This window comes from Herpailurus yagouaroundi, unplaced genomic scaffold (assembly GCF_014898765.1).
Source record: "Herpailurus yagouaroundi ecotype Mexico unplaced genomic scaffold, PumYag 165, whole genome shotgun sequence".
Taxonomy (NCBI): Eukaryota; Metazoa; Chordata; class Mammalia; order Carnivora; family Felidae; genus Herpailurus; species Herpailurus yagouaroundi.
In genome coordinates, this window is record NW_024412406.1 from 14,568,598 (window position 1) to 14,592,651 (window position 24,054).

The window sequence follows — 24,054 nt, forward strand, 5'->3', positions numbered from 1 at the left end:
AGAAGAAGAAGAAGAAGAAGAAGAAGAAGAAGAAGAAGAAGAAGAAGAAGTTAAATAAAGTTGAGATGAAATGGGATATCTCTGACCATATAGTCTTATCTCTCAGGGAATTTGGTGACAATATAAGAACCTTAGGAACCTTAGCAGCTCGATTATAAGGATATTGTGAGCAGAGAGCATTTTTGTCACTCCTCCGAGGCTTCCTGGATCTGGATATTTTACTTACCTGTGGATAGAGCTAACCCCTCATTTAAGCAATGCTACTTTATTGAAAGGCTTTGTTCTACATTGGGTTTATAGTTTATGCTGGTATCTAGTTTTCATAAGTAAAGAGATTCATGGTGGAATTTTATATTACACACATGTAACTGAATTCAAATATTCATACTCTGTACCACAATTCCCTCCCTTACCTGTCCATCCCTCTCCCACCCCTTTTTTACAATATGGCCCAGAAATGCAAGCCAATGTAGTTTGAACAAAAATTATTTGTTCCAGTGATGGGGAAAAACTGCTTAGTTGGACTTCCTAAAAGATGATTTTGGTATAGGGGCGCCTGGGTGGCTCAGTTGGTGGCCGACTTCGGCTCAGGTCATGATCTCGCGGTCCGTGAGTTCAAGCCCCGCGTCGGGCTGTGTGCTGACAGCTCAGAGCCTGGAGCCTGTTTCAGATTCTGTGTCTCCCTCTCTCTGACCTTCCCCAGTTCATGCTCTGTCTCTCCCTGTCTCAAAAATAAATAAACGTTAAAAAAAAATTAAAAAAAAAAAGATGATTTTGGTATATCCAAAACCAGGTATGCCAGTTTAGAGATGTAAAGGGTAATTTGACTACATGAGATTTTTTTTTTTTTTAAGATTTTGTTTTTAAGTAATCTCTACAACCCTGAGATCAAGTCACGTGCTCTTCTGACTGGGAAGTCAGGTGCCCCTGACTACATGAGATTTTTATCTAATACTATCTTCAGAATTTAACCTCACTCTACTGTTTTATTTATTCATTCAATAAATATTCCACTTCTACCATGTGTCAAGTCCTGGGTGAGGCACTGTGGACCCAAAGATACATTAGATGCAATCTTTGTCCTCAAGGAGCTTTCATTCTGGGAAGGGGAAATGGAGTGCAAACACAAGAGAAACTAAAGTATCATGCAAAGTATGTATAATACATGTTGATGGAATAAGGAGGGTGTGGTCAACCCTTTGTGGTTACTGGAAGAGTTGGTCAGAAAAGCTTCCGAGAGGAGGCGATGCTGATCTGTGTCTTAAAGGATGTCAATAGGTTAATTAAGTAGACAGTGGGGAGAAGAATAGTCTAGAAAGGACAAAACTACACAAGAGTTTAAAGAACTGCAAGTACAATACCTTAACATGGCTGTGACATGGGAGATACTGGTGTGTGGGAATATTGAGTTGCTGTTGAAACAGAACAAGGAGACTACTACATGGAGGACAACTTTATTCTTCACTCTCAGCAAACTGAAGTTTGTGGGGAGGCTGGAGTGGAGAGTGTGGCAAGAAGGGGCTTTTATTTTAGAGAGAAGTATCTAGCAGTACTGAAAAAGATTGGAGGGTGCAGCAGGAGAAGGGAAAGTTTAGGTAGTTACTGCCATGGCGCTGGAGAGATTAGGAGAACCTAGACAGAGGTAGCAGTAGGATGAAAGGAAATTTAATGACCAATAAGAGGTATTGAGGGTGCGGAGAGGTGTAGGGGTAATGCTGCTTGGGTGAGAGCAGGGGTTATGGAAGAGTAAAAACCAACCATAACTCTCAGGTGACTAGTTTAGTGGTGCTATAGAATGTATGTGTACCTCTCACCCCCAATTTATTTTTCTTCTTTTTTTATTAAAGTTTATTTATTTTGAGAGAGAAAGAGCCTGAGTGGAGGAGAGGCAGAGAGAAAAGGAGAGAGAGAGAATCTCAAGCAGATTGTATGCCAACAGTATGGAGCCTGACTCAGGGTTCCATCTCACAAACTGTGAGGTCATAACCTGAGGCACAATCAAGAATCAGACACTTAACCAGCTGAGCTACCAGGTGCCCCTCCCACCCTCAGTTATTCATATGTTGAAACCTAATGCTCCATGGGATGGTGTTAGGAGGCAGGGCCTTTGGGAGGTGATTATATCCTGAGGGTGGAGCCTTCATGAGTGAGATTAGTGCCCTTATGGAAGAGACCCCAGAGAGCCCTCTTGCTCCTTCCACCATATGAGGACACAATGAGAAGACAGCTTGTATGAACCAGGAAGTGGGCTCTCAACAGACACTGGATTTCCTGGTGCCTTGATCTTGGACTTTATAGCCTCCAGTGAGAAATAAATTTGTTGTTTATAAACCATTGGGTCTATGGTATAGGATTATAGCAGCCCAAATGGACTAAGATGGGGGTGATGTCTCCATTAATTGTAGACTGTTGTTCACTTTATAAAGGTGTCTTAGGAAGTGGCCTTAAGAGAGAATTTTATAAATAGAAGTTTTAAAAATTGGGGATTTTCTTTATTCAATCTGACAAATATTTATAGACCATCTATTTTAGGTGCTTGATATTTAGGTAGATGTAAAGCGGAAGGCTACAATCTCATTGTGGAGACAAGACAGACACACATAAGATTCTAAGACAGATTGTAAAGTGAGACACTCTGAGATTAATTACCAAAATTCAATGTACATTAAAGTATTTAAAATTGTTATGTACAGTAAAGGAACCATATAAAACCACGTAAAAATACCAACTGTAAAAAAAAGAAAACAACAAAAATCTCTGCCCACCTGTTGTAAACTCTTGGTAAATTCTGAGTCGTAGTGATAACACCAAGGAAATGATAGGTTTGTATTATTTTATAGAATAAAACAATTTTTATGCTGGAAAGGCTATTAAAGATCACTCAGGTCCAGTGATTCCCAACCATGGAAATCCAAGGAAAGAGAGGTGGTTATGATTTCTCTCTAAGCATTTAAATGGAAATTAAAGTCCTAGAATGTATTAGTGACTTTTGTTATCTAAATAATAGGGCCTACATAAGGCCTTAAAAAAATAAAAATGTAGGACAAACTTTACATGAAGCTATGGAAACAGAATGAACTATTTTGCTTAAAATAGAACACCTATATTTAGGAGCTTTTAGTCTGGCATGACCTTGACATTTAAATCAACTCAGTAGTTTTAAGACTGATTATAACCCCCATCCTCTACCCTTTGTCTCCAGACTATTCAGTGGGCTTAATAGCTCTGCCAGAGCAGAATAAAAATTGAATGTAAACAGTACGCTTCTACTGAAGGATTTTAAAACATTCATCCCTTGGTATCTCTGGCCAGCAACCTTTTGCGAGTGAGCCCTACTGGTAATCTACAATCATATTATTTGTGATCATTCCTACGGTTAAGGAAGAGATGGGCCAGTGCTGTGTTCCGCTCTGGGCTTAGGACCACTTACTAGCTGAGTGACTCATGACTTCAGCCTCACCTTGGGCCTCTGTCTCATCGTCTGTAATATGAAGAGATTATGTAGAATAGTGCTTTTCAACTTGGCTATACGATAGTCAACCGAGGAACTTTGAGAAAATACCATAACCCTATTTTCAGAGATCCCCATTTAGTTGGCCTATATGGGGCCCAGGCATTACTCTTTTGAAAAGCTCCCCAGTTGATTATAATGTGCAGCCAGGGTTGCCAATTCTATGGAAAGATGTAGGCTTGCTAAGTGACAGGCTTCGTGGGCCTTAAGCAATGCAGATACCATCTATAATAAAAAGAATATAAAACTACAAACACAAAATTAGATATGAAAAAGGATGTTTACTTAGAGTGAAAAAGAAATCACAACAAATTACAAGTTTTAAAAAGCTGGCAAGTTATCACAGACATAAAAATTAATCCAGAAAAATAAACTATCAGACATCCATTTTTGATACTTTTTTTTCTTTGTGGATAGTTTAGAAAAGTTTGTTTCAGTTTCATAATTCATCACGGGTAATGTTATATAAATTTTAGGACTGTTGTCAAATATGGGAAAATCTCTACTAAGATTCCATCATATGTGAGTTTTAAGGTTTGGCAGGATTTTCTGGCTTGGTGTGTGTGATGTTTAATTTTATGTGTCAGTTTGACTGGGCCGTTGGGCACCCAGACATTTGGCCAAACATTATTTCGGGTGTATCTGTTAGGGTGTTTCTGAGTGAGATTAAGGTTTGTATCAGTAGACTAAGTGATGCTGGCTGCTTTCTTCAATGTGGGTGGGCCTTATCCAATCAATGGAAGACCTAAGGGAAATCTTTCCACTTGACTATTTGAGCTGAGACATGGGTATTTTTTTTTTTTTTTTTTTTTTGCGTTTGGACTGAACTGAAAAATTGGCTCCTCTTGGGTCTTGAGTCTGCTGGCTTTCAGACTGGAACTTATCCACATTGGCTCTCCTCAGTTTCCAGCTTGCTGATTGTAGACATGGAGACTCTCAGCCTTCAGAGTTGCATGAGCCAATTCCTTATAATGAATCTTTTTCTCTGTAGATCTCCATGCCTGCCTGCCTGCCTATCTATCTATCTATCTATCTATCTATCTATCTAATTTCTTATTTTTTTCTGTTTCTCTGGAGAACTCTGACAAATATAGAATATGTCAAACCTTATTTCTTTAAAAAAGTTTTTTTATTGTTTATTTTTGAAGGAGAGGGAGACAAAATGTGACCAGCGGAGAGGCAGAGAGGGAGACATAGAATCTGAAGCAGGCTCCAGGCTCTGAGCTGTTGGCCCAGAGCCTGACGCAGAGCTCGAACTCACGAACCATGAGATTGTGACCTAAGCTGAAGTCAGATGCTTAACTGACTGAGCCACCCAGATGCCCCTCAAAACTTATTTCTTACCCCACTCTCTGTAACTTGGTGGGCATGATATCACAGTGTAACCTCTGGCACTATAATTTTTGGGTCCTGATTTTGAGTGAGTGGGTATAGTGTGCTTTATCTATATTCCTGGATGCTATCCTTGTTCTGAGATAGCTAGCCTCAGCGTAAACATGCATGGAGGCAACTGTGAATCAGAAAAGCATACAAAAGAAATGACTCCCCAGTCCTATTTCCCTTTAGTTGGATCCCACAAATGCCAATGCTAACAGATAAAAGAGGAAGTTAGATTGGGAAGAGACCAAAGTCTTCATGGATTGCAGCTAAAACATCTTACCTTTGCAAATTTTATAAAAATCTATGAACATGTGAACACGTGTATAGAGAGACCTTCTAGGATATCGTTAGGACTCAGGCAGGTGAGAGGCTTCTGAGGCTCCACTTCATTAGATTCATAGTTCACCTGTCTCTGAGGCCTGTCATTTCTTTAGGGTTCTTGTGCCCTGGTATGCCTGGGAATCTACAATGGGTTGGGGCATTGTGGGTACGAAAGTAACATTGCCATGATATGCTCAGTGGAATCTGAAAAGCTTGCAAGACGAAACAGCATGGTGTTCCTGGGAAGTGAGTGGGATGGCTGGAATGAGTGTATACAGCAGGATGTCATGACTTGTGGCTCTTTGATTCACCTCCCTCTTGGTCCTGGTGGACATGCGGTGTCATTTACAGATAAGATCACATTCACAAAATGGTTCCTAAGTTGTTTAAAGTAGTACAATTTAAATAATCCTCATTTCTTCTAATTTTCCCCTAAATATAAATTTTATGGGTACCTACAAAAATTAATATGTGAACACTAAAAATAAAAACTAAAATCACTCACCAATGCATCTATGAAGAGAATTCTGTTGCCTATAAGAACTAAGTCTGAACTCTGAGTAAGGTTTGGGATCTGGTCCAGAATTTTGTATTGGCAGAGCAAAGGTGCACAAACTCTAAATACTGTCTAAGACTATACAGTGGAATATATAGATTAAGACTTGATTTTAGGTCATGAGAATCTTAAAAAGAGGCCAATTCAACCAAAGGGGAAAACAGCAATGTCATTTTTTGAAGCATGCTTGTTTTATAAGAGACCTTCTAGGTATTGGGTCATGGCAGTGCTATTGCTTGGGAGACCAATTAACCGGAGACTTCTTATGAGGTTGATAGTTGTAAGATTTCTGGCAGGAATCCAGGTGGTTTGGGCTTTGCTCACTGTCAGGTATTTTGGCAATTTTCCTTCGAGCAGTAACGCCAGTTGGAGCGTGACTCCAATGAGGAATGTCTATCACTAAAGAGGATTGATTAAAAAGCAAAATTTCATAATGTCTCTGTCCTGATGAGTGTTTCAAAGTAGGATCTTTGGGACACTAAACATGGCTTCCAATATTGCCACTATTGCTCAAACTTTTTGTGCAATCTTTTGGAAAAAAGTTTCGTTCTAGTAGCACAAAGAACCATCTTATTCTTATAGTATCTTTCGAATGCCATCAATGGTGGATACTATCAGAATCTGGCATTGGATTATATCCTTTGGAGACAAGAAAGATTTTCAGAGCCAATAATGCAAATAAAGTGTCCAACCAAACCCACTAAGCTTCCCTGTTTGTTTGTTTTGTTTTGTTTTTGGTCAAAACTGTGTGTGGCTATAAAAGACATACATAGTTTTCTCCTGTGTTTGGCAGACTAGTTCTGAAGGTAATTTTGTGGCAGATACTGTGGTTTGGCTCACTCTTCTTGTATGCTTTCCTATATGGAAAGGACTAGGAAGCTACCATATACATTTCCTGGACTCTTTTGCATTTGGGAACCCGCCTGTGGTTGGTTTTGCCAAACAGGGAGATTGAACAAGGGTTGTGGTAGGAAGAGAGAGCCCCTGGGAGCAGTGGTTAGGCAGGGAGATGAGTTCTCCTTGCAAGGACAGGAGTGGAGGTATCTGGTTCTTCTGGGGGCAGTTCTGGCAAAGATTCAAGGTTCTGATCCCTAAAGTCAGAGGTGTGAAGTAACGTTAGGGGCAGCATTGGGATTCTGGCCAGGACATTCCCCTAGGCCTATTTCCAGATATTGTTTCTGGCTGTGTCATACCAAACTCTGTTTCCCTGACTCTCCTGGAGATTCCATAATGTGGCTAACACTCTCTAATAAATTCTTTACTACTTCAACTAGCAACACTGGATTTGGTTGTCTGACTAATACAAATTCCAAATGACCAATAAAATGCATTGTTGCAATAAGTATGGAGTCTCCCAAGTCAGCAATTTGAAGATAATAAAAAATTTGGTATTGGTTGAATTTTTCCAGGTTTTTTTTGTTTTGTTTTGTTTTTTGTTTTTTGTTTTTTTCAATTTATTTTGAGAGAGAGAGAGAGCATGAGCAGGGAGGGGCAGAGAGGGGGGCAGGGAGAGAGAGAATCTCCAGCAGGCTCCACATTGTCTGCCTGGAGCCTGATGCGGGGCTTGAACTCACAAACTGTGATATCGTGACCTGATCTGAAGTCGGATGCTTAGCCAAATGAGCCACCCAGGCACCCCTAATTTTTCCAATTTTCTAATTAGATTTCATATTTGGGGAGCTGTGTAGGTCCCCATTGTAGAACAATTTAAACAAAGATTTTGCCCTCTTACAGGGGAGTGTTCATTGTTATTCTACTTAAAATGCTTAGAAGTGGGATTTCTGTAGATTCTGTCTCAATAGTGGATGAGGGCAGAGGGAGTCTCTAATGATGCTTCACTAGAAATGATGAATCATGGATATTGGTTTGTACTCTTCCATAAGTTTGCCTTATATAAGTTGCTTTATGCATGTCTACTATATTTTCTCCATATAATTCACAAGGACCGCCCCCCCCCAAATTTCTATTATTTTTGTTTTCTTATTTGGTGTTCGTACTTAATGAATATAAGTAACAAATCTTCCATAAATGCTGCATGGCTGACTGACAGTGTTAGGTGTAGGGTCTTTGGGGAGGGCTATGAGGCAGTCTCTGAATTAAGAGCTATATATATGCCAGTCACAATGGAAGAGACTCAACTTTTGGGTCTTGTGGGCTAACTATCCATATCTGAAGTGATCACATCTCTGAGCTGGAAGAATTTGGAAATCATCTTGTTCAGTTCTATGTACAAAGTCTTTCTAACCACATCCTAGTTATGGAGTGTATTAGTTTTGCTAGGGCTGCTGTTGACAGAGTACCTTGGGGAACCTGGGTGGCTCAGTCGGTTAAGCACTGGACTTTTGGTTTTGGCTCAGGTCATGATCTCATGGTTTTGTGGCTTTGAGCCCCGTGCTGAGCTCCAGGGTTCTCTCTCCCTCTGCCCTCCTCCACTTGCTCTCTCTCTCTCTCTCTCTCTTTTGAAATAAATAAAACAAAAACAAAGTACTCAAACTGAGCGGCTTAAATAACAGAAATACATTGTCTAGGGGTCTGGATTACGGTGCTGGCGGTGTTGGTTCCTTCTGAGGGCTGTAAGGCAAGTCTCTTTTTAGGCCTCTCTCCTTTTGGTTGGTTCTTGGCTTGTGGCAGCCTGACACGATTTTTCACGTGGTGTTTTGTCTGTATGCATCTGTCTCCAAATTTCACCTTTTTATAGGAAATCAATCGTACTGGATCGCGGCCCATTTTAATGACTTCATTTTAATTTGATTACCTCTGTAAATACCCTATAGCCACATAAGGTCATATTCTGAGATGCTGGGTGCTAGGACTTCAACGTATAGTTTTTGGAGGGTGGGGCAAGGGGAGACACAATGCAACCAATAATATAGGGAATACATGAGTCAGGATTCTTTTGATCATAAGTAACAGAAACGCAGTTCAAATCAGTCTGTTAAAGGAGGGAATTTATTGCCTTACATAAAAGGGCAGGACAGAATGAATGCACTAACCTCACAGATAACTCAGTTTATACTATCGGGACTTTTTCTCTCTCTCTCTCCCTCACTCTGCACTGTGCATGGCCTCATTCTCTACTGCTGCAGGCTGGAATTCTCCATGTGGCATGGGACATGGCTTCAGGCAGTGCCAGACTTTCAACATTCCATTGTGGTGATGCAAAAGGAGAGATGGTCCTCAGCCTCAGTTTATGCAAGTCCAGGGAAGGATTCCAGTTGTCCTACTGGTCCCGTGCCTATGCTTGGAGCGTTCACTGTGGCCGGGAGACTGTGATTGTTCACCACATGTGACTATGCCTTGTCATGAGGCACATTCACCTCTAGTATCTGTAAGGTTCTTCTGTACTTTAAACAGAAACCTACCTACCATCCATATTTTCTAAATCCCCTTTTAACATTAAAGCTTTACATTTGTTTGTTTGTTTGTTTGTTTGTTTGTTTTTGAGAGAGAGAGAGAGAGAGGGAATGCAAGTGGGGAGGAGCTGAGAGAGGGGGAGAATCCCAAGTAGGCTCTGCACTGTTAGCCCAGAGCCCGATGCAAGGCTCGAACTCCTGAAACTGTGAGATCACGACCTGAGCCAAAATCAAGAGCCAGATGCTTAACCGACTGAGCCACCAAGGTGTCCCAAAGCTTTAAGTTTTTGGAAACAGAATCCAAGATCTTTCATTGTTTAAGCTTTTTCAGTCCTTTCCATCTTTAGCCCTTCCACTCCCCTGCCAGCACTTCCCTGCCCATTTCGTCCTCCCATTCAGTCCTTGCATGCTGGACACCCGTTTCTCCTTCCAGATCAACTCTTCACTTTCCTGCACTCTGTGCCTTGGAGGCTGACTTGTAGTATCGAGAGCTTCAGCAGGCTCCCTGGCTCTCAGCTTCCGATGGCTTCCAATCAGCCGGAGGTCAGAGGCTGGCAGAGGAGGGAGGACCCAAGGCTGGGTTTATTTCCCAGTTTTTTCTCTGCAGGGTCACTGTGGACTGACTTTGTCCATGCACTGAAGGCAACAGCTCCCATCTTGTGGCATTCTTTGTATCATTCTCTAACTAAATATATATATGTAATATATATATTATATATATAAATATTAATATATATATAATATATATAAATATTACTAAATATATATATAACTAAATATATAAAATATATATTATTAATATATATTATATATTTATATATAATTGAAGTATAATTGATGTACAGTGTATATTAGTTGCTGGTACAGTGTTACTTAGTTTCAGGTTTCATATATTTCATATGAAATATAATGATTCAATAATTCTATACATTATTACATTATTCAGTGCTCATCATGATAAGTGTATCTTAATCCCCTTTACCTATTTCCCCTCAGTCACTTCCCCCCAGCCACTCATCCCCTCTGGTAACCTCCAGCTTGTTCTCTGTGTTTAAGAGTTTTGTTGTTTTTTTTCCTCTCTTTTTTCTTTTTTGTTTCTTAAATTCCACATATGAGCGAACTAACATGGCATTTGTCTTTCTCTGACTTACTTATTTCACTTAACCTTATACCCTCAAGATCCATCCCTGTTGTTGCAAATGGCACAATCTCATTCATTTTTGTGACTGAGTAATGTTCCATAGTATATATACACCTCATCTTTTTTATCCATTCATCTATTGATGGATACTTGGGGTGCTTCTATATCTTGGCTGTTGTAAATAATGCTGCAATAAACATATTATTGAATAATAATAAACATATATTCAATTAGTGTTTTCATTTTTGGGGGGTAAATATCCAGTAGGGAATTACTGGATCATATGGTAACTTTGTCTCTAATTTTTTGAGGAGCCTCCATATGCCCAACTTTTGAAAGCTGTCTGTGCCCTGCTTCTTCCGGCCTGCTGTGGGAATAGTGTGGCATCCCATTGTTACCACCCTCAGGGTACTTCATATCCCTAACGGCTTCCCCATACTTTGCCAAATTTTGGTAAACAGTCCCATCAAACTAACCAATAGTGTTGGCAACTTTTTTCCCCAGGGAAACCCTGACTGTTAGAGGTCTTTCCCTCTACCTCCAAGTTCTAAATATAACTAGTTTCAGGTATTGAGAAAATATATGATGTAATCCATTCTAAAGTGTGAATGCCTAATAGCATAATTCCTCTAGCATGTTTTATTTGAAACAGAGTTGTGTAGACAAAATTAAGAGAATTTCAAACTGATTGATTGAGATATTTTTTTTCTGGAGCCCTCTAAATGAAAGGCACCTCTCCTGAGGATAAAACTGGCATCAGATAAAGGCATTTCTTAAACTTTTTAATAAATGTGGCCTGGCCGAAGGGAGGGGGCTGCATACCCCTGGGAGTCTAGGATGCCAGTAACCCTAAGTAACCTTAAGCAAGCATTGCATTTATTAAAAGGGTTGCTTATTTAAATAACATATGAGTTCTTCTTTCTATCCTATAATGTATCTCTATTTATCATATTATTTCCAAAATTTAATAAAGATGAATTTCTAGAAAGATGCACATGTTTATCATTTTGCTTTATTACTAGCAGGCAGCCCAGCGCTTCTGGGGACGCATAGCCCCAGTTTGAGAAGCCTGATGTGGGGAGAAACTGGATACACTGATAACGTTACCACTTGATTGTTAGGGGTTTGTCACTTTTTTCCAGATTTTTTCCAGGTCATTCCAGATGTTTATATACTTTTGGATCCTAGGGAGGTTCTAAGATTTGTGATAAACATTTCTTTCTCTTTTCTTTTCTTTCTTTTTTTTTTAGCATCTCTATTTTAGACACAGGTATACTATATTTCATTTCTTTTCCAATTTGGCACATCTATTTGACTTTCCTTCTTCTTTTAAATTGTTTACTTATGGATTACATTACTTTGATGTAAATTGCTTTTGTTTTTTAATATGTCCTAAATCACAGTATTTTTTTCCGGTCAATCATTGTAATGTTTCTGATGCATTAAAACACGCTTTATGAGACTACATCCTCTGATTGACAGGCACCATGGGTTTTTCCTCAAGTAATTTCCTTTTTTTTTAAATTTTTTTAATTTTTATTTTTGAGAGAGAGAGAGAGAGAGAGAGAGAGAGAGAGAGAGAGAGAGAATGGGGGAGGGGCAGGGAGAGAGGGGGACAGAAGATCCGAAGTAGGCTCTGTGCTGACAGTAGTGAGCCGAGATAGGGCTTGAACTCACAAATTGTGAGATTATGACCTGAGCCAAAGTCAGACGCTCAACCAACTGAGCCACCCAGGTGCCCCACAAGTAATTTCCTTTTAATTTATTCTGAGAAGTATATCATGAAAGGTTTTAACCACTTTTCCTTATTGTCAGAAATAGTTAAAATCCTGAAACTTTTTTTTTTAATCCTGAAACTTATTTAAGATTGAACTTTAAGGATGCCTTGGGGGCTCAGTTGGTTAAGTATCTGAGTCTTGATTTTGGCTTAAGTCATGATCTCACAATTCATGAGTTTGAGCCCTGGGTTGGGCTCTGTGCTAATAGTGTGGAGCCTGCTTAGGATTCTCTCTCTCCTTCTTTCTCTGCCCCTTCCCTGCTCATGTGCACTAATGCATGCGCTCCCCCCCACCCCGCACTTGCTCTCTCTCAAAAATAAATAAATAGACTTTAAAAAATAATGAATTTTAAAATAAGTTACTAGCTATTATAATTTTAAAATGTTTATCTTAAAAAAACAATTTTTGTATTAATTTTCTAGGGCTGCCATAACAAAGTGGCACAGACTATGTGGCTTAAACAAGAGGGATTTATTTTCTCATAGTTCTGAGGCTAGAAGTTGGAGATCAAGGTTGTCAGGATTATTTTCTTCTGAGGTCTCTCTCCTTGGTTTATAGGTGGCCATCTATGTGTTCCTGTTCCCTGTGTCCTCACTTGGTCTTCCCTTTGTGCTTGTCTGTGTCCAAACTTCCTCCTCCTCCTCTTCTTCTTTTTTTTATGTTTATTTATTTATTTTGAGAGAGAGAGCATGAGCAAGGGAGGGGTGGAGAGAGAGGAAGACAGAGAATCCCAAGCAGGCTTTGTGCTCTCAGCACAGAGCCCAATGGCGGGGATTGGACCCACGAAATTGTGAAATCATGACCTGCGCCAAAACTCAGTTTTTTTCCCATCGAAACGTGGATAACAGCATTCATTTTATCATGGAGTATGGAACATAGCACAATATCCCGCCCAAGTAAGCAATGTATAGGAACTGTAATATACATATAGGATCAATATGTAGGAACTGTAATTCCTATTGTGTGTTAGCTGCTGTTGGATACATGTTCATGTCAGTTTAGAGACCAAAGAGCTGAACTCAGGTTGAGTAACATCCCCGCTATCTCACAGCCAGTCAATGGCCTGGCCAAATTTTAAGTAGGTTTGTCTGCCTCCAGGATCTCACGCTAATTGTGTAACAAAAGGTCTGGGATGGATCTGGGTTTACATTGTCTCCACTGCTGATCAGCCATGTGGCTCTGGCCGAATTACCTAGTCTCTCTCTCAACCCTTTGCTTCCTCTATGAAATGGGGATAGTGATATCCGCCTGCTTCTATTTTTGTTTTTGTTTTTGTTTTTTTTAAATTGAAGTATAGTTGACGCATAATGTTGCATTAGTTTTGGGTGTAAAGATGTCTACCTTTTAGAGCTGTGAGGAACAAGACCATATATTTCAAGCTGCTGTACAAAGTAAAACCGTCACTGTCCCATGTCATTCCTCATTGACTTTGCCACCCTCTGCAGGTGAAGCTTTAGGAAAATCACTTTCCTTGGAAAGTTCCTTGAAACTTCCCTTGAAAGAAGTTCCTTCATCTTCGAGATTGGGGTAGGGGTGGCAGGACAGGAATTGGCCTAAATCAAGAGATCTCAAACTAAGAGGCTCATACAGGCCAGGCAGGTAACTGAGGGCCTAGAACCCAATATGGCAAATGGCAAATATCTAGAATGCAGAAATCTGGATCTTTCATCTGAAACATGTCAAGTTTAGAATAGTTTTGGGATCGAACTCTGAAAACTGAAATATATATGTGTGTGTGTGTGTGTAATATATATGTGTGTGTAAAGCCCACATACACACACATATATATGTAGGCTTTATCATCAGCCTGGTTTGGCCATAGGTTTGTAAATTTTTGGCTACACAGTTCCCAAGATCCCTCCAATCTGGTGTCACGGATCCCATGTCATAAAACAACAGCGGTCTAATTCCTGGTCCTTACTTATTGGAACCCAAGGTCATGGTTTTGCCCGTACTATCCTAGTTGCTTTGGGAGTGGTCTTTCTACCTACAGTCTCTTTCCCACTCCAGTCCCACCCACCACTTCCTGAGAAATTCATCTTCATAAAGTTCTGCTTAATCCTGTCACTGCTTTGCTTAGAAACCTTCAATGACTTTATGTGGTCTATGGAATAGAGGCTATCCTTCTTAGTTGGCAGTGACCAGCTTTCCTTTCTTACTTCCTATTTATCCCCCTCATGTGTTCTGGATTCCACAACAATACCACCAGTGCCCAAAAGTGTTCTTTCTTTCTTTTTTAATATTTATTTTTTTTTGAGAGAGAGAGAGCGTGAGCGAGTGCGAGTGGGGGAGGAGCAGAGAGAGAGGGAGACACAGAATCTGAAGCGTGCTCCAGGCTCAGAGCTGTTGGCACAGAGCCTGACACAGGGCTCGAACCCATGAACTGTGAGATCATGACCTGAGGTAAAGTCCAGCACTTAACCAACTGAGCCACCCAGGTGCTCCAAAAGTGTCCCTTTTTTAATCTCCCTCTTCAAGGGCTGCTCTGTCTCAGAGGCCAGTGCACGCACACATGTGCAAATTCTGCTTATGCTTCAGGGTTCAAAGCAGACCCTTCATCGTGCATGCAGTGTTTCCCTCCTGGGCCTTGCACTTAGAGGAAATCAGATCTTTGTCTTCAAACTGCAGGAGACAGATAAGCTCCTGTCTTGGTGGCATATAAGGGAGCTAATTTTGTTAGGTTTTTGATAGTTTGGATTACTTTGCTTATTCTCAGTTTTGCTTTCTTGTTATGTGTGTAAAATATATTAATGAAAAGACATTTTCTAAGACTAGTAAAAATTGTCTTCAGGGTTTCAGACTTTTCTTCCCAAAGATATTTTTCTTTAGGGAAGACTGAAGAAGGATGAACATAATATGGAGAGAAAATGCATATTTTCGCTTACCTGTATTATTTCTCCTTAAAGCATATTTCAGTTTCTTCTCTGGGGCTTAAAATTCATCCTGGGTCCAAAATGAGCTAACTCTCACAATAGTTCTTTTCTGCTTGAAAAATCACATTTTTCCTCTGGTGTGAAATTTCACAAAGAAAGCCAACTGAAAGAAGGGCAAAAGATTGCCACTGTATATGATGAAGTTTTAGGGCGATGGACGGTTCATGGGATCCAGAGCCGGTGACTGAGAAAAAATTCTTGAAAATGTCTTTGGTGCAAAAAGGTGATTTTATTAAAGCATGGGGACCAGGGCCGGAAGAGCCACACTGCTATTGTTGGGGGGTGGGAGATAAAGTCTAGAGGGAGTTTCCAAAGAGACTTTCACATGCTAAACACTTACTGGAGGCCTAGCCATTGTCAAGCTAAGGTTGTTACTCGCCCCCCCCCCCCCCCCCAGCAGGGCATTACCATTAAGACAGTAGGAAGTTCCTGGACTTTAGGCTATGACGGGATTGCCTTTTTCTGGTAAACTGGTGGAGACTCTTATCAGTTTAACCTTTTTTTTTTTTTTTGTCTTTTCCTGTTTTGGGACAGCCTGGAGTGTCCAAGGAATATCATACATGTCCCACTGCGGGGGGGGGGGGGGTTTGCTGTTAGCCTGCATTTTGCCCTCAGCTTACCCCATGCTCCCTTATCATATACATGGGCATTTGTCAGGTCATTCCTCAGTTTAGGCAAACTAAACTTAGCCTCTAATAGCTCTAATTTCCTCAAAGGGAAAGATAGACAATTCATTTGTCATTTAAATCCCATTCCTTGATGGCAGGTTTTGTGATCCCCCAAATGGATTACTAAAGCCTTTAAAATCACTTCCCTGATGGCCTGAGTGGTACGTTATACTCATATTGGGTCATTTTGTCTTCATTAGTTACAATAAGACAAACGGAGCAGTTGTCAGAGTATCACAGCCAAAGGGAATGGAGCCTAGAAGTCGGCCAAAAAAAAGCCCCTGTGCACACATGCCAAAGCCAATAAAAAAATAATATAGCACTTCAACCTGGACTTTTGGAGTTTATTCGCAATCAGATAATTATCAAAAATATCACTGACGACAACAAAAAAAGGCAGAGAAGAGAGAAGGGGACTTGAGTGAGCTCTTGGAAAGCTCTTTCAGAGTGTCTTTCCAGTAAGGAAAGGAGGTTTGAGCGCTGAGCTCCTGATCATCCCACACAGCCCTTTCCATTTCTGTGTTTTTAGTTAAAGAAGTGTACCATGGGCGTTTGTGACTCAGGATCTCAGGAAGCTAGGTTCGATTTCGCCTCTCTTTTGCAAGACTGGCTGTGAGAGGAGGCCGGTTTACTCACCACAAGCGGCTGGTCAGGTATTTCTTAGCTTTACGATGGAATGCACTGGAGGTGGGGGTGGGGAGCAGTCTTCCGAGGGATGGGCTTTATGGTGTCTTGTCCGTGATGCTCATGCGCCCTCCTTCCAGAGAAGGAATGTGGGGAAGGTTGGGAGGAGTCATGAGTTGGGAATGAAACCACAGCTAGTAACTGGACAGTTGGGCAGCCCTGTAAAACCATGAGGCCTACTCATTATAGAGATCAGGCCTTGATGGGTGATTCGTTTTGTAGTTTTACTCAAAAGCAATAGCATGCTTCATCCTTTTTTTTTTTTTAATTTAAATTTATTTTTATTTATTTTGAGAGAGAGCGAGAGTGAGGGAGGGGGAGAGAGAGAGAGAGAGAGAGACTCCCAAGCAGGCTCCGCTCTGTCAGTGCAGAGCCCAAAATGGGCTCAGTTCCACAACCGTGAGTTCATGACCTGAGCCAAAATCCAACGCTTAATCGACTGAGCCACCCAGTCGCCCTGAGACATGCCTCATCTTAATCAACGATGACTTCCTAAGATGTATGTAAAGCACATTTCCAAGCAAACACAGCTAGGTAGCCAGAAGCATAGTCTTGGAATGTGGCTGGTCTGGCTTTGGATCTCCACACTTTCTATGCCTAAAGATTTAGGGTAAGTTGACGATCATTTTGAGCCTCAGCTCTCTTTTCTAAAATGGAATTGATAATCTAAACTGAGGAGTGAAGATGAAAGAATGTACATAAAGTAGGTAATCAGCCCTAATATGGTAAATAAGAGGGATCATTATTGTTGAGCTTTTCCTAAATTTGTGAGTAGGGGTGGTGGTACCGATGAGGAAAGGGTACCCACAGTTGAAAGATGAAAAAGGAAGCAAAACAAACATAAACAACCAAATACCGGATCCTAAAGGGCATGTGATGTTTTATCAGTCTGATCATAATTTCCCAGATAGGAACGAATCCTAGAGAAGTGTGCGGCCTGCATGAAAGAAAAGATGCGGATTCCCTGCCCTCTGACAACCAGAGAGGAAAAAAGGCGGTTAAGATGAATGCGGGAGACAGCAATACAGATCTGTAACAATGCCTGACGTTTGTTAGGTTCCAAGAACTTCTTGGAAGGAAGCATTTTGCCGATGTTCTGTCATTTACTGCTTACAACAACCCCGTGAGATAGATTCTGTGATTAACCCCAGCCTGAAAACTGAGGCAGAGAGGTTTAGTAAATTACCCAAGGCCATACCGGCATAAAGGGCAGAGCCAGAATGAAACTGAGGCAGTTGGGCAACAGAGCCCTCTTTTTCTCTCTTTCATCATTGAGGCATGTGTCATAGTCTAATTGGAAGCATTTTTTCCTTCTGAGTGGTGCATAAAACAATGGTGCCTTCTAGAATTGGGGCGTCATGTTGTGATGACATATGTATAAGTGACACCCATGTGCTCACCACAAAGATGAAGTAGTGTTAGTTTGCCACAGATGACAACAGACCTTCGGAAGGGGGTGGGGAAGCCAGGGAGGATGCCGCTGTCCAGGAGCCAGCCTCCCTTTTGCTAACAGCAGGACTTACATACACCACAGATTGTTTATAACCGTCAGTGCTTCAGGTCTTTCATTTATTATCATTATTTTAAAGTTCATTTATTTGTTTTGAGAGAGACAGAGAGAGCAAGAGCAGGGGAGTGGCAGAGAGAGAGAGGGGGAGAGAGGGAATCCCAAGCAGGCTCATGCTGTCAGCATACAGCCTGACGTGGGGCTCGAACTCATGAACAGTGAGATCCTGACCTGAGTGGAAACCAAGAGTCGGCCACTTATCTGACTTGAGCCACCCAGGCACCCCTCACTTACTATTTTTTATAACTTTATTTTCTTGGTAAGAACACCTTACAATGAGACCAACCCTCAACAAAATTTTAAGCGTATAATATATTATTGCTGAGTATAGATACCATGTCATACAGCAGATCTCCAGGTCTTTTATAAAATTTTTTTTTAAACATTTATTTGTTTTTGAGAGACAGAGCACGAGCAGGGGAGGGGCAGAGAGAGAGAGAGGGAGACACAGAATCTGAAGCAGGCTCCAGGCTTCGAGCTGTCAGCACAGAGCCCAACACGGGTCACGAACCCACGAACTGTGAGATCGTGACCTGAGCCAAAGTTGGACACTCAACCAACTGAGCCACCCACGCACCCCTGCAGGTCTTTTAGATAAGTGTAAAGAACTGAGAGAACGTGCTGCCATTCTACCTGCTTTGAAGGGGAGCTTCAAGAGTGTGTCACTGCAGTGAGGGTGTTGTTTTATATTATCTTGTGTTAATTATTCTTCTGTGCTCTGGGATATGATCACCTCCTTCAGGTCACCGCTGGAATATGGATCTTTCCAATCATTTAGGGGAAAAAAAATGTCCTTAGATAGGGAATGGAAACGAGAAAGGAGGAAGGAGAGAGGAATTCTAGCCTTCTCTTGGCATTGCTCTCTGGATCTCGACTTTGACAAGTTTACCGATTGTTCAAGGTCATCCCTAACATAGTTCCTAAAGAGACTTCTGCTTTAGAAAGGCGAGTTGAGAGCTAGGCAGAGGGGCCTCCAATTGTGGATGAGTGAGCCATAATTTAAAAAACCACCTATCTGCTGTATTAATCTTAGCTTAGTGTAGGACAGAGAAATCACTCTGGGCTTTTGGCAGAAAGAGACTCACTACAGAAAGATACATGCTTAGAAAATCTCTGGAAGGGCCAGACAAATGATCTCTAGATTGGATGACCAGGAATGACTCTTGGAACACTGTAGATCTTTCCTGCTAGGGAAACTGGTTTATCTGCCACAATCTGGGGGAGGAAGCAGTGGGGTTAGAAATCAAAGACCTTCCCTGGTGTATTCGCTTCAGGAGACCCAGTGCTACGACTGCCTTTCAACACCCAGAAGCTGGAGTTTGGACAAATGAATACTGAAGCAGAAAAACAATATGTCTCCCTGACCTGCTTGCTGGCATAAGACAGCCAAAAAGCTGGCCTGTGACTCATCCCACCTTCCCAAACCCACAGGAGTGCTTCATTTCTCATCCAGAACCACCTGATCAGCAAGGGAGTCTGGGGGATGTGGTTTTTTTTTTTTTTTTTTTTTTTTTTTTTTTTTTTTTTTTTTTTTTTAAAGCTTTCTAGACTCTGTCATTCAAGAAGAAACAAATGTAGGGGCTGCACATTGAATGTCAATCAAGCATATCTAACACAGTTTCATTTCATTTTATGCTTTGTATTTATTTTCCTTTTTTAGTTCAGGCCTTGACCCAACTTGTACTATAGATTATAAGGAAAGCTAATATCTGAGTCAGAATGTTAAAATTGGGTGGTGCCTGTCGGGAACTGTGTAGGGTTGAGGATGTAACCCTGCTTCCAAGCTAACAAGGGAGCCTGCTACTGTTTCATGGGTGCTAGGGAGAAGAGACTCCAGAATCAGACAAAGGACGTTGTTACTGATGGCAAAAGCAGCAGGCAGTGTCTGTATGATGTTTGTTCACTTCCCCATGCCCACTAAATCCCCCCAGGTGATGCAGCGTCCTGTACCTGCAGTGGGTTGCCTTACAGGAGAGGAGCATTGAGCTTGGGGGCTGCACCGAAGCAGAAGCAAGCCTGGTTTGTCCAGGGCAAGATGTTAGCTCATCCCTCAAGGTTGCTGGCTGCAGACACACACTGAGAAATGGCCTGGGCCTTGCCTTCTTGGCCTACCCACAAAGAATGTGCAGAGATGCTTAGGGCCCATGGCAGATCACCTCTTCTTACCTCCTTCCTCCCCCTTCCTGTCCAACTTCCTTCCTTTTCCAGGCCCAGGAGCCAGTGGTGGTAAATATGAATATCTTTCAAGGGAATGTGAATCTTTGGAGATAGATGTCTCCTGTTCACAAGGAATTTTCTCCTCATTACTAGCCTTAGATTATCTGGCTTACTTTTATTAAGGGAGGTGGCAGGTTCTAGAAGGTCCTGACTGATAGAGTCTTGTCTCCTTGTCCTCGCTGTGTCCCAGAGGTGCAGCCAAATTGCTTGGCTCCTTTAGAGGGTGACCATGCGTCCAAGTGTTCAGGGGACTGTGGCCTCTTGGGCCATGGGACTAGCAGTGCTAAAGCTCACGCAGTTGGTCAGATACTCCTTCAGCACTTGCAAACCACAGGGCTGGAGTGACTGGGTGCATTCTCTGGACCCCAGGGCCAAATCTGTTTCTCTTTTGTTTTACCCAGCTTGAAATTTCCTTCTAAGTGAGGCTGTAAATGCCAAGTCCTGTTAAGAGTTTACTTTTTAATCTTATAGTTAACAACATTGTATTGTATGTTTGAAGTTGCTAAGGGAGTAGATCTGAAAAGTTCTCATCACGAGAAAAAAATTTGTGACCATGTGTGGTGATGGATATTAACCAGACTTATCGTTGCAATTAGTTCACAATAGATACATATATCAAACACCTAAAAAGCATCATGTCAAGGATATCTCAATAAAAATAAAACTAAGTTAAAAAAAATAAAAACAATTTGAGGAAATCAGTTATATCATAAATTACTTTTTGGGGGCACCTGGGTGGCTCAGGGGGTTAAGCGTCTGACTTTGCCTCAGGTCATGATCTCACAGTTAGTGAGTTTGAGCCCCTTGTCCTGCTCTGTGCTGACAGCTCAGAGCCTGGAGCCTGCTTTGGATTCTGTGTCTCCCTGTCTCTCCCTGCTACTCCCCTACTTGTGCTTTCTCTCTCTCTCTCCCCCTCTCTCTCACAAAAACAAATAAAAACAAAACAAATTCCTTTTTGGAACTAAGAATAGAGATGTAATTTAAATATGTCACAGAGGCTAACACTCTCGATACCTCTTTAGGGTCTGTGAATAAAGCTGTGTTTCAATATTGAAAAAAAAAGTTAACTTAAACATACAATTTGTCCCCTCTGAAGCAACCAGTGTCTAATTCAGTTATAGCAACTGTGAATTATATTTTAAGCCCAGAAAATATTCTGCACCAAAATCCAGTTCTTCACGTGTCTGGGAGACTTCTGAAGTGAGCCTTTTTTCAGGAAGGAGAGAAGAGAGTGAAGAACAAGTTCCCTCTCACTTTCCTTGTTCCATTCTCCAGAGTAGCCAGATTTTAAGCCCATGGAATGCAGTAGGTGATTCCAAAGGCTACCTTCTTATTATATGAAGGCCGGGAAAGGAGCAATTTATGTGTAAGTTACACTGATTAATGACTTAGAAGAAGCATTAGCAACCTGGAAATTCGAAGAGAGTTTATCCCAATATACCTAACAAGGTACATATTCTGGTTTAGGCAGCTGTACTCACTTATATTGTGTGAAATAAGCCACGGCTGTAGCAGAATCCCATGATGTGAATCCATTTCTTTCTATGAATCTGACAATTAGGGCTGATGGAGACACGCCTGGCCTTTTCCAAGGTCACACAACTATGGAAGAGAAAGCAAAAGAAGTGTCTCTTGCTAATGTTTTCTTCTTGTTTCCGGTATGGGTAGCTAATTGGGCCTTTTTCGATTCTGTCTGTAAATCATGATCTTTCTATGAGGGGCAATAAAAAAAATCTATAGGTTCTTAGAGTTGTTGCTAGTTTAACTACAGTAATGGACCATGAATAAACACAGCATGTTCCAGGGACATGATTATTTGACTTTCAGCAGGGAAGCCGTCTGTTGGCACCTAATGCAACAGATTGAATTTGCTGGAGAAAAACTGACGTCTGGGGCTGGGGCTGAAATGAGGGAATGGGCCAAAGAGCTTAGAAGGATGTAATAGGAGGCAGATCGATTCTGTTTGGATCCAGACTAAGCTCCGAGGAGTATTTAGGTGCAAGAAGTGATGCACGCTTTTGCCTACATTACCAGCAGTAGGAGACTACAATTTGGGCCGGGGTGGAGCTGGAGTCATACTGCTTGTTTGTGGAAAAGAAACAGTGGGCTTGATGGAGATCTCAGGAGGAGGGCATAGTGGCAGGGGATGAGGAAAGGAGTATCTTTGCCCCGTTTGTTTGGTCAGTCTGGAAGCTACCAGAAGATCAGTGTTGCCTCATCATGGGCATCAAGCACACACTAACTGCTCTTTGGTGTCAGCTGGCCTATTTTGTTCTCCAAGGATTGGCTGTGAATGGTAGTTATTGGACTAAAGTAAGATAATTAACAGATGCAAGGTGCACCGAAAGGTCAAGCTGCTGTACAATTATGAGAGATCTTCCAGTCAGGGTTAAGAGGATGGGCTTTAGGAACACATGGGTTCCACAGACCAGCTGTGCGCCCTCACCGAGTTACTTAATCTCTCTGCACCTTACTCATCAGGTCTGTAAAGTGGAGACCGTATTCTCATTGGAAACGGCCAAGGGTCAATGAAGTGGCTCTGGCATGGCAGGAATGGCGAGCATAGTCGTGGCAGTTGTAGAAGGACAATCCCCTTCCTTCTTTAGATCACCATCTCCCTCTCTTGAAGCTCAGCTTGAAGTAGGTGTCCTCCTGCTTGCTACAGTGAATGGACTCTTCTCAGTTAACCTATCTGACTTCTCTTCAGGTTTCCATGCATCTAATAACTCCCTTCTTAAGAATTTTCTGCTGCTATGGCTTCTGTGACTTCTCTGATTCTTCACCCACCTCCATTGATTCTAATCTCCCTCCTCAGCTTTTTCCCTCTCCGTCTCTTAGACTGTGGTCTTAGACAGGGCCCTGTCCTTAGCCTTCCTCTCTGCAGTCTGCCTGGTCTTCCTTATTCACCTGATTGTCACCTTTGGGCTGATGACTGTTAATTCACGTCTCCAGTCCAAACTCCCTGTGTATCATATGTCAAAATGGCTTATGGGACATGTATACCTGCCTGGCGAAATCAATGCGTCTGAAAGGAGAACCATCTTTCCCTCAAGAGCACACGTCTCCTCCTGTGTTTTGGTTGGATGTCTACTACCCAGTCAGTCCCGTATGAAACTTGAGAGACATCTTACATTGGACCGTTTTCTCATCTTCCAGAGTACATTGACTTCCAGGTATGGCCACTTCCACCTTCTCACTGTATAGTTAATCAGTTCCTCCTCTCCATGTCCCTGTCACCACCTCATCCCATTTTGTCTAGAGATTGCTTCCTAACTTGTCTCAGTGCCCTCAACGTGGCCTCGATTCACCCACCACTGCCAGAACACCTTTCTGGTGAGCGACTCAGAGCATCACTGGCCCTTCACAGCAGACAGCTCACAAGCCGTGAAGCCTCTTGCTGACCTTCTCCACGCTGCAACCCTTGCGGTCCTTCCTCGGCCCCATCCCTGCGATCTCCCTGCAACTCCTCTACCTATTAACTTGTAGCACCATGCCCCATGCTGTTGCACACGCCTTTCCTTCTGCCTGGAAATGATGGCGGAGTTAAGTGAATGGATATTAGGTTCTTCGGTGGCATCCTGTAAGGAGCTCGCCTCGTTGTTTTAGGCTACTTAGGGGGTATTTCTTCCACAATACAGAGGTTTCCTCAGTCCAGGGATCCTGTCCTGTTCATCTTTGGTCCCCACAACCTACTCTGGTCTCTAGACATTGTGGGTGCCCACGACGCGGAGCAAACGGACAGAAATAATTTCTTTATTCAGAATGGGCTCCCTGGCTCAGCAGCTCACTTTTTTGGAGACCTGCCCCCTCAGGGCTTCAGTGCTCCTCCGCCTCCCGTCCTGGCCGGGCGGGTGAAGGGCGGCGGGTGGCCCGCTGCCTCCGGGCCCGGGCTGGGCGGCCGCCCGCGCGCCTGCGCCCTCTGCTGCTCCGCTCCGGGCGCGTCTC

At 42.1% G+C, this 24,054-nt stretch overlaps 1 protein-coding gene and 1 long non-coding RNA gene across 2 annotated transcripts in view; one reads left to right on the forward strand and one right to left on the reverse strand.

The window, feature by feature from the left end:
* The window catches only part of LOC121038144 (uncharacterized), a 26,540-nt gene extending 2,617 nt beyond the window's left edge, over positions 1-23,923 (reverse strand). Inside the window, exons 1-2 of the long non-coding RNA XR_005794186.1 lie at positions 21,591-23,923; positions 14,926-15,076 (exon numbers count right to left, since the gene is read on the reverse strand). This is a non-coding gene — a long non-coding RNA (uncharacterized LOC121038144). The remainder of the gene's footprint in view (positions 1-14,925; positions 15,077-21,590) is intronic.
* SLCO5A1 (solute carrier organic anion transporter family member 5A1) overlaps positions 1-24,054 on the forward strand; it is a 210,070-nt gene that overhangs the window by 35,034 nt on the left and 150,982 nt on the right. The gene's annotated exons all lie outside the window — the stretch shown is intronic.